Below are 10602 nucleotides of genomic sequence, written 5' to 3'. Positions count from 1 at the left end.
CTCTGCCTGCACTGGGTCCCCTGGGCTTTCTCAGATGCCAATTCCTTAGTAATTTGTCTTCACCCAAGAGTTTCTATACCATCGATCCTGCTCTGTGAGCAACTCTTCTAGAACCTTCTCTATGACATCTGTGAACCAGAATGTTCTGAAAATGGAAGGGATCCATTGCCACTGAAACAGTATCAGCTTTTTGTCACAGTTACCTAGCGTGGGCCTCAGAAGACTCAGAGCAGGGTGCTGGCAAGGCCAGGCAGTAAATGTGGTGTCCTGAAAATATGGTTGTTACCAGGTGAGGGCTGTTGCCCGAAGGCCACCCTAACTGCTGAGGGCTGCCTCCACTCCTCACTCTGTTTGGTCATCAAAGCCATCAAGGGTGAGTCCGTATCCCCTCCCACCATGATGCGATGATATCTTCAGCCCTCAGGTCATCTCCTGCCTTCTCTTCCACTGTGCTGAGGACTTATACCACTACACTGGTCTATTCAGACTCCAGGGACATCCCCTCATCTTGAGGCCCTTGGCCTTAATCATGTCTGAAATCCCTTTTGCTAGTAACACATTTTGATGTCCCAAGGCTTATGACAGGGACACATTTTCCAGGACAGTACTCTGCCAACCACGGCATTCCCATAGGTGGAATATGTCTGCTCACAAGGCCCAGGATCAATGAGGCTCTCCCTTGGGACCTCGGCAACCTAACCTGAGACATGAAAAAGTGCTCAAGCCATTGTTAGGTTTCAAAAGATAAACGGCCTTAAGATGAGAGAGGGAAGGTTGGTCTCTTGGAAACATGGAAGTGGTTCTGGCTGGCTTGGTTAAGACTGGTAATTGCACAATTGATTTAAATGAGACAGTGGAGACAGCCCAGCCACAAGTGCTTCTGCTTAGACCCAGAAGCACATCAGCCGCTCTCAGCATTGGTCTCTTTTCAGGCACTACCAACCACAGTGCTGTACGAGTGTGCATGTGTGCATGCACGTGTGTGAGTACATATGTGTATGTGTGTGTACACGTATGTGCGAGTGAGTGTACTAACTATATACTACACTGTGTCTCACTTGGAGTGGGAGTTTCTATTGCTTTGAAGCGGAGCAGTGACTTAAAGACAGGAAAATCCATGTCTCCTAACCCTCCCTTCTGAGCTGTCAAGATGCTTCATACTTATTCTACATCTGCTCCTCCGGCAAAATACTTTTTTTGAATGTAAGATTTATTATTTTATATATATGGATGCTTTGCCTGCATGTACATCCATCTGCACACCAGAAGAGGGCATCTGATCCCATCCACAGCTACAGATGGTCTCCATGTGGGTGCTGGGATCGAACTCAGGACCTCTGGAAGCGCAGTCAGTGCCCTTAACGGCTGAGCCGTCTCTCCAGCCCCACAAAACACTCCTTGATAAGCTGCATTTTTCAGGCTTCTCAAAGCACTTAACTTGCTTTTAGTGTTACCTTAAGCTAGAGAGACCAGCCTGTGTCCGGTGTAGGTAGTCACCTGCCTGTCTTACCCTCACCTTGGCCGTCATGCCAGCACTGAGGTGATATCTGATGCCATTAACCCCACAGCCAAGGTGAAGGAGCATCCATTGCTACCCACACCAGAGAGCAGCATGCAACTTGCAGTGCTTCTAAACAGCTTGGAGTTAGCACACCCCTAGAGCCTCTAGTCAGGAGGCCATAGCTCTTCAGAAGAGAGCAGAGTCTTCTAGTTGGCTTGGCTTCCAGAACCTCTGCCTCCTCTACAGCCCATTGCTGTCTGTGCAAACTTCCTCGCCTACTTGGGTGAGGACAGAGAGGTCACCGGGGCATTCTGGGAAGCATGCCCCATGCTTCCATTATTGCTACTGGCTAAGGGCAAGGACTGGCAGACCCAGCCCGGGAGCTGCATACAGCCAGCTGTTCCTACAACGGTTCTGGAGTGAAGCCATGTCCAATCATTTACATATTGTCTAATGGCTGCTTTGGGCTGTCGTGGCAGAACAGGGGCTGAGCTAAAAAGGTCTTTGAAATCTGAAGTGCTTATTACTCAGAATAATATGCTACCCCCCCCCCCGGAGCATGGATTTGACTGGGCCAACTTGGTTTTGCATTCGCCACTAACTGCCTGTGTAGCCTCAGGACAGTGATCCTCCCCTGCGTGCTTCAGTTTCTCCATAGAGACAGTGTGCACAAGTCTCTGAGTCTGCACCGGATGGGCACAGCAAGTCTCAGAAGATGGGCAAAACCATCACCAGCAAGATAGGGTCAGTCAACCTGACACCCACCTCCGTCCCCTGCCTGCCAGTACGATGGTGTCCAGGAGCCATTGGAGGGGACTTGATGGCTCCACGGCCTCTGAAGGAACAAGCAGCACACACCCTGGTCCTGGGCCCTAGGTTCCCCACCAGCAGGTGTCTGTGCCAGGACTCTGCTTCAATACAAGCCTTTTGAGGTAGTCCTTTCTTGCAAGCAGAGTTCAAGGAAGATGGTGGGAGGAGGCCACATGCGAACACTCCAGCTTCAAGAGGGCCTTGACAGTCTACAGCAGAAGGAAACAGTGGGGTCATCCCCGGGCCTTGGGCGCAAAAGCGTCCTTCAAGATGAGTGTTCCCTTTGGGGTGTGGTTGACTCTGAGGTCAGTGAGCCTTCAGCTAAAACAGTTTCTTGTGAATAAATCCCACAGAAGGGGACATAGCAAAGGGTTGAAGCAATGGGGAGGGCGTAGGGTTCTTCCAGGCATGCGTGAGATAGGAGAATCAGCCATTTGAGATCATCTTGACTTTGAGAAACAAGCTACCAAACCTGTGTGTGATAACATGATATCCAACCCGAACATCGGCAAATTAAATCTAGAAAAGAATCACTTGCTGGCTACGTGAGACAATAAATCCCCGTTTGTGTGGGGGCTGGGCTATTCTGATTCAGTCTGGTTCCCTTGGAATCAGAGAAAGTGCTGGTGCGGTTTCCTTCCCTCTAGATCTGTGCTCTGTGACAGAGGAAAAACCATCCTCACCACAGTACAAACTGTGGTGTTCACAGTGCCGGGATACAGCCTAACACTGTACAACCCTAAGGAGCACACAGCATCCCCCGGGGGCCATTCTTAGACTCCCCAGGGATATTTAACCTAGGTGGTCACGAAGACACACTCACCGGATGTAAATGTCTTGAAAACAGAAGATTTGGAACCAGGAGGAGTGGAGGGGGCTGGAAAGCACAGGACACTGGGGAAGATGAAAGGTATCTAATGGCCAGAGGCAATCTGCAGCCCTGACTGGGTTCCAGGATCTAAAACAAATGAAAATAGCTGTAGGGGCTGGGGAGATGGCTGAGTTGGTGAAGTGCCTGCTGTGTGGGCAGGCAGACCTGAGTTCAATCCTCAGCACCGCTGAATCAGTAGCGCCAGGCACCATCTAAATCCCCAACACTGAACACAGGGCACGGCCGTCTCAAGCAGGTGGATCTCTAGAGCTTATCGGCTGGCCAGCCTAGCTCCATATTCAGTGAGAGATCCCAGATCAAAAAACAAACAAAATGGAGAGAAATTGAGGAAGACAACCAGTGTCCACCACTAGCTTCCACATGTGTGCACGTACAAGCACACACATGTTCACATGAACAAAAGAAAGCAGAAGTTCTATACAGGACATGTGTGGGACCTCGGCTCAGGGCCTGGGGGGCATTGGTTGGGAAGGTTCTGTTCTTGCTCTTGAGAGCCCAGTCCAAGTGTTTAGGAGCAAAATATCACATCATCTGTGGTCAACTTTCAGAGGGTCCAGTCTAGTGGTGCTGGTAGTGGGGGACTCAAAGTGGGAAATGCTAAGTAAGCCCCAAGGCCTTTCCAGAAGTCAAGGACATAGAAACTAGACCTGGCTGTTGACCAAGCTAGGGATGAGGACCCAGCTCCAGCCCCACCCCCACCCCAGTGACAGTTGCTTATTGCAGAGTAGAGGCCCCTCAGTGTGCCCCAGCACTGGGCACTCACCAGATATCTTCAGAACATTCACTGGCAGATGGCCTGTATTGCTGAGCTGATATTCTCAGGAACCACGGACTGTAATTATGACTGTATCTTGGCTGATATCTGCATCCATATCTGTACAGTATCAACACGGGCCTGGAAAATGTCCAGGAAGCTGGCCAATCCCACTCTGAGACAAAAACACACAGACAAAAAGAAAGCAGAACATTCTGCTTTACCTGTTCGCAAAGCCATTTACTTCTGTGGCGCCTTCCGTCAGAGCCACGCTGTGTGACACCCTTCACCAGAAGCTCACATCGCCGCTTATTCCCGTGACCCACCGCAAATGTATATCACACATGTAAAAAGACGGTGACAGGCCCCAAGCCAGGATTCAGAGTTCCGAATCCTAAAGAAAGAAGGTTGGGTGTGCAGCTGAAACCATCTTAAATGAGCCCCGATGTTCAGTGTAGGACAGAGATCGTGTCAAAAAAGGTGGGACCTGCCCTTAGCTGATGTCCAGACCTGCTCTGACAGGAGAAGGGAGAGGAGAAGAGCAGCCTTATGGGGCCTCCTCATGAGAGAGACAAAGGAGAACCCCTGCTAAGCCGCCTTACTTCTTCCTTAAGCCCAGCTGTGTAAAGCACCATGTTTGTGGTGCTGACTGGGGAGGGAGGGCAGAGAGCAAAGGACAGCCAGGGCCACATCAGAGTCTGACATCGCTGGCCCCAGGGTCAATGTCAGCAGCCACCACTTCCACACTAAACCCCTTTTAGCTGAAGGCTCCCAACAGCTCCGAGAGACTCGTGTGGCTGCCACACTTTCCTCTTCAAATCGAAACGTTCTTAACCGTGGTGCTGCTTCTGAGCGGAGAATATCGAGCCGGCATCAGAACACTCCGGCTTCTGAGCACTCGTTAAGGGCTCTCTGCAGGAAAGCGTGTTCGCAGCCTGAAGAAAGGCAGAGAAAGGTGGACATGCTCTCTTTTATGAACACTCTTCTTGCTACCCATGTGGGGGACAAAGCTTCCCTCAGCTACCCACAATGAAGTGCGAGGATGGAGAAAGACCTCAGGCTGTGCCAAGAGAAATGCCGCCCAGGGAAGAGGCAGGAGACCTATCACGATTTGGCATGGTGGGAGGTGGAAGTGCCATTCTGATCCCTTAAACCTTGTGAGCCCACATCACAAAGGGGATGAGGAAAAAAAAAACCACAGGGCCACCTCACCCAGAGAGCCCTCGAATGTGCATCGATCAGTACATTGGGAGGCTTGAGGAGTCAGGAAACAGGAAGACAGGATGCGCCTTGGCTGTGGTGCCTCTTAAAAGGAGTCCTGTATCCACATGGGATGGACTGGTGGGGCCCCAACTCCTCAACTCTTACACCCCTCTCATGGAAGAAGCAAGCAGACCGAGGGAGCTTTCGTTTCCCATATGTCCTAAAACAGATGATGTATCAATGCATAAATGAATGAACTAGCTCTCAGTGAGCAACGGCTTGACTCTTGTTGGTTTGGTTTGGGGTTTGTTTACTTTATTGCCTCTTTGCTCTTAGGGGGGGCTACCATCCAGCTCAGAAATAAATCACACACAGAGGCTTTTTATTACTTATAAATGCCTGCCCTTAGCTTGGCTTGTTTCTTGCTAGCTTTTCTTAAATTATCCACCTACCTTTTGCCTCTGGGCTTTTACCTTTCTTTATTACTTTTTTCCTCTTTTTTATTGTTTTCATTGAGCTATACATTTTCTCCACTCCCTCTCCCTTCTCCCCTCTCCCCTCCCATCATCTCCCCTGCTCCCCATGCCCCAAGTTCACTCAGGAGATCTTGTCTTTTTCTCCTTCCTAGGTGGATCTGTGTATGTCTCTCTTAGGGTCCTCTTTGTTGTCTAGGTTGTCTGGAGTTGCGGACTGTGTGCTAGTTCTCCCTTGCTTTATGTCTCATATTCACTTACGAGTGAGTACATATTATATTTGTCTTTCTGGGTCTGCATTACCTCACTCAGGATGGTTTTTTTTTTCTAGTTCTGTCCAATTCGTACCCCTTTGATCTCCTTTTGCTGTCTTATTGCTCTAGCTAGAACTTCAAGTTCTATATTAAAGCCTTGTCTTGTTCCTAATTTCAGTGAGATTGCTTTGAGTTTCTCTTGATGTGGAATGTCCTTCTGTATCTGTGTTGCTTTTATTGGCTAATGAATAAAGCTGCTTTGGCCTATGGCAGGGCAGAATACAGTCAGGCTGGAAGAGTCAGAGACAGAGAATAGGCTGAGTCAGGAGACACCATGTAGCTGCTGAAGCAGACAGATGCTGGACCCTTACCAGTAAGCCACAGCCTCGTGTCAATACACAAATTAATAGTAATGGGTTAATTCAATATGTAAGAGCTAGCTAGAAATACGCCTGAGTCATTGGCCAAGTAGTGTTGTAATTAATAGTTTCTGTGTGATTATTTGCATCTGAGTGGCCATTTTTCTCTTCATTTAGTTTGATGTTGGCTGTTGGCTTGTTATATATTATCTTTATTATCCTTGTATCCCTGGTCTCCCCAAGATCTTTATCATGAAGGGGTGTTGAATTTTGTCAAAGACTTTTTCAGCATCTAATGAGATGATCATGTGGGTTTTTTCTGTCAGTTTGTTTATATGGTAGATTACATTGACAGATTTCCGTATGTTGAACCATGCCTGCATGTCTGGGTTAAAGCCTACTTGGTCATGATGGATAATTTTTTTTTATCTATTCTTGGATTCTGTTTGCCAGTATTTTATTGAGTATTTTTGCATTAATGTTCAGAGTGAGATTGGTTTGTAATTCTCTTTCTTAGTAGTGTCTTTGTGTGGTTTGGGTATCAGAGTAACTGTGGTCTCATAAAAAGAGTTTGACAATGTTCCTCTGTTTCTATTGTATGGAACAATTTGAGGGGTATTGGTATTAGTTCTTTTTTTGAAATTCTGGTAAAATTCTGCACTGAAACCATCTGGCCCTGGACCTTTTTTGGTTGGGAGACGTTCAATGACCATTTCTATTTCCTTGGCGGTTATAGGTCTATTTAATTTGTTTACCTGGTCTTGATTTAATTTTGGTATTGGTACGTATCCTGAAAATTTTCCATTTCCTTTTAAGTTTTTCATTTTGTAGAGTACAGGTTTTTACCTTTCTCTATTTCTATATATCTTTTCTTTCCTTCTTATTCTGTGTCTGGCTATGTGGCTAGGTGGTTAATTCTTTTCTCACTCCTTGATCTCCTTTTCTCTCTTTTTCTCCTCTTAGTCATCTTCCCTGCCGATCCTTTATCCTTTCTTACTATTGGCTGTTCAGCTCTTTATTAGCCCAGTCAGGTGTTTCAGACAGGTAAAATAACACAGCTTCACAGATATCAACAAATGCAACATAAAAGAATGCAGCGCATCTTCGCATCATTAAGCAAATGTTTCACAGCATAAACAAATGCAACACATCTTAGAATAATATTCTACAACACTATACCTGATGGCTCTATTCTAACACAGTCTTCCAATGACTAAAGTGTAAATTCAGTTGATTGACCAACACATGAATCCACTACCTCCCAAGGTGATAGACACCCCAGAGAATCCACCACCTCCCATGGTGACACTCCACAAGAGGAAAAAAACCAGCTGTCCACAAGGTCATGAGTCAAAAAAAAAATCACATTTAGTACTGAGGAGATGGCTCAGTCAGTCCAGCACTTACCTTACAAACATGAGGAAGGGAGTTTGAGGACAAAGAAAGCCAGGGCACACCTCTCGTTCCAACTCTCCAAGGTGGGAGACACAGCTTTCTTGAAGCTCGTGGGCCAACAAGACTGGCTTACGTGGCGAAGTCCAAGCCGGTGAGAGATCTGTCTCAAGCAAGGGGTGGAAGGGGCTTGAAGACCAAGACCGAGATTGTCTTCTGATATCCGTGTGTGCCATATGTGTAAGCACCCACACCGCTCAAATATAAAATAATTTTAGAAATCACATTTATACCATTTCATGTTTGCATCTCTACATCTGAAAAGCTGATGTCTCGGGGCATGCTGCATGGCACTGGGATGGTGACCATCTTTCCTGAGGATCCTCCCTCTACCCCATTTTATAGGTGACACAATACTTGCAGGATCCAGTTACCCACCCAGGTCACCCAGACAGTAAGTGATGGGGCTTCCTCCTGATCCTGGAGGGTATTCCCTTAAATACACACCTACTGCTGCTTTGTGCTCACTCAGTAAAATGCTCATCTTGCAAACGTGAGGACATGATTTGGGATCTCCAGTACCATGTGATAGCTGGGCATGGTACCACCTATCCGAAACCCCATGCCAGAGATGAAGACAGGCAGTCTTAGAGCTCTCTGACCAAGCTGATGAGCTCCAGGGTCAGAGAGGGACCTTGTCTCAAGAAATAGTTAAGTTAATCTCTATCTCTCTGCCTCTCTCTGTCTCTGTCTCTCTCTCTCACACACACACACACACGAGTGATCAGAGTCATTTGTGTGCACACAGAATTCTAAGCAACCCTGGACGAGCCTTTGATCCCTATAGATGAGAGAAGGAGTAAAATGCCAAGCAGGTTTTGGACCCTATTAAAATGCACAGTGCAGGCGGAAGGGGAAATGAGGGGTGGCTGATTACCACCATGGATCAGGCATCACTTCATCTCCCAGCACGTGCAAAGGGCAAGGGCATAGGTCTCCTCCTGTTTCAACTTCCGTGCATCTCTGATTGTGGATGCTCTCAGGAAGTCGGTGGTTCAACCACCTGTGTTTACTCACCAGTCACCGCGTCAGCCAGACTGACATTATCTGGTGTCAACAGTGCCCACACTGAGCCCTGGCTGAGGATCAGCAGGAAGATATCAGCCTGTGTGCGCGGCCTCAGAGTCACTGTGAGGAAGCAGCTCCCAAACGGCCTTGCCTTGCCTACGGCGTAGACAAACTAGGGTTGCCAGATAGATGATAGCTGAGCCGGGAGCCAGCCGGACATGCAGCCCTTTGTGGTCAAATCAAGAAGCTGTGGGACACAGAGGAGAGCTGATTCCACACTGTGTGGAGTTCTGGAGACCCTTGAGAATCAACACAAATACAGCCCCAGTGTGGTGGTGCATGTCTATCCATAAGCCCAGCACCGAGCATGTATATATATACATGCATACCTCTGTTTGGATTTCCCACCTGACTTTACCAGCCATTGGCCAAAACAGCTTCTTTAATAGCCAATGGTAATAAAACATATTCATAGCATACAGAGGGGAATCCCACATCATCTCAACAAAATAAGCAGAGCCCAGAAGTGAGAGGACCCAGGTCTGAGAGATTGGGAATGATCTAGCTGCTGCTTCCAAGGACAATGGCAGCTCCTTTGGTGTCTCCCCTATGCCCTTGATCTGTAGCTTTAACTCTTCGGGTCCTACCATGCTGGGCTCAGAGGACAGTATTCAGCGCTGTGAGGAAATAGCGTGCAAAGGCATCGTAAGGAAGGAAGGAAGGGTCATGTGGCTCACAGTTTGAGGCACCTGCACTTAGGAAGTGGAGACCTTTTCTCATCCTTCCCCTCCCCTGTAATCCAGAACCCCAGCACAGAGAACAGTACTGCTCACTTTTAGGGTGAGTATTTCCACTTCAATTAACCCAGCTGGGAAAACCCCTCACAGGCAAGCCCAGAAGCTTGTCTCTTCTGTGACTCTAGAGACTGTCAAATTGGCGTTAACCATCTCAAGAACACTATTGCCTGGTGCAATGGCTGGGCCTCACCGTCCATGTGAACCCTTAAGAAGCATCTGTGGCGTTGCGAATGAACACTTTTAGAAGTCCAGAGAGGATTAACTGGGATGGACTGGAGGCTCCCAGGCTATGGGATGGGGGGAGTCCTACAAAGTAAAGGGAATAAGGAAGAGTGGAAGACACTAAGCTGAGTCCCGGTTCCCCCTCTCATCTGCTTTGTCTAACTAAGCTGCACCACACAGTTCAGTTAAAAAGCCTCCAACACCTCCAGTATAATCAGGAGTCGGGTCTGTGAGAGTGAATCACCGAAGAGCCGGGATTTGATGATGTGGATGGAAGTCCTTTCCTTGTGGATGCTAGCTGCCCCCAACAGGTTGGTGGCAAATAGCCATGTCACATGCCGCCAGCTGTGGCTTTGATAAATGTATCACGAAATGCCCAGCAGAAGCCCAGCCCCTTTAGAGCTTAGGGCAACTGTGATCACAGCTGCAACCATGCTGAAGGTTCTGGTTTTAGGAACATCAATCACCTCAGAGATTGTGTGTGTGCATGTGTGTATATGTTGCATTGCGTATGTGTGAAAACACATGTGTATGTGCGTGTGTGTCATATATTTGTGCATGCACGTACATGTGTGCACATGTATTTGTGCATGCATGCATATGTGTGTCTTTATTTTGCACACATGTGTGCGTATATATGAAAACACATGTGCATGCATGCGTGTGTTTGTGCACACATGTCTATGCATGTGTGTGCATGTGTTTGTACATGCATGTTGGAGGAGGGCTGCTTGTTAGTTCCCAGCTGCTTAGCCCAGAAATAATCACACAGAAACCATATTATTTAAATCACTGCTTGGCCCATTAGCTTTCACTTCTTATTGGCTAACTCTTACATATTAATTTAACCCATCTTCATTAATCTGTGTATCGCCAT

General features: G+C 47.6%; 1 long non-coding RNA gene across 1 annotated transcript; it reads right to left on the bottom strand.

The window, feature by feature from the left end:
* Nucleotides 1-1256: 1256 nt before the first annotated feature.
* LOC126501183 (uncharacterized) lies at nucleotides 1257-7793 on the bottom strand. Its single transcript, XR_007591560.1, has 4 exons — nucleotides 7654-7793; nucleotides 3967-4132; nucleotides 3135-3269; nucleotides 1257-2520 (listed from the first exon to the last, which is right to left on the bottom strand). It is a non-coding gene; the product is annotated as an uncharacterized lncRNA (long non-coding RNA).
* Nucleotides 7794-10602: the final 2809 nt, after the last annotated feature.

Source organism: Alexandromys fortis, unplaced genomic scaffold (assembly GCF_014885135.2).
Source record: "Alexandromys fortis isolate MF-2015 unplaced genomic scaffold, M_Fortis_MF-2015_v1.1 scaffold_44, whole genome shotgun sequence".
In the NCBI taxonomy this organism is placed as follows: Eukaryota; Metazoa; Chordata; class Mammalia; order Rodentia; family Cricetidae; genus Alexandromys; species Alexandromys fortis.
This window is presented reverse-complemented; position numbering and strand designations above follow the sequence as displayed.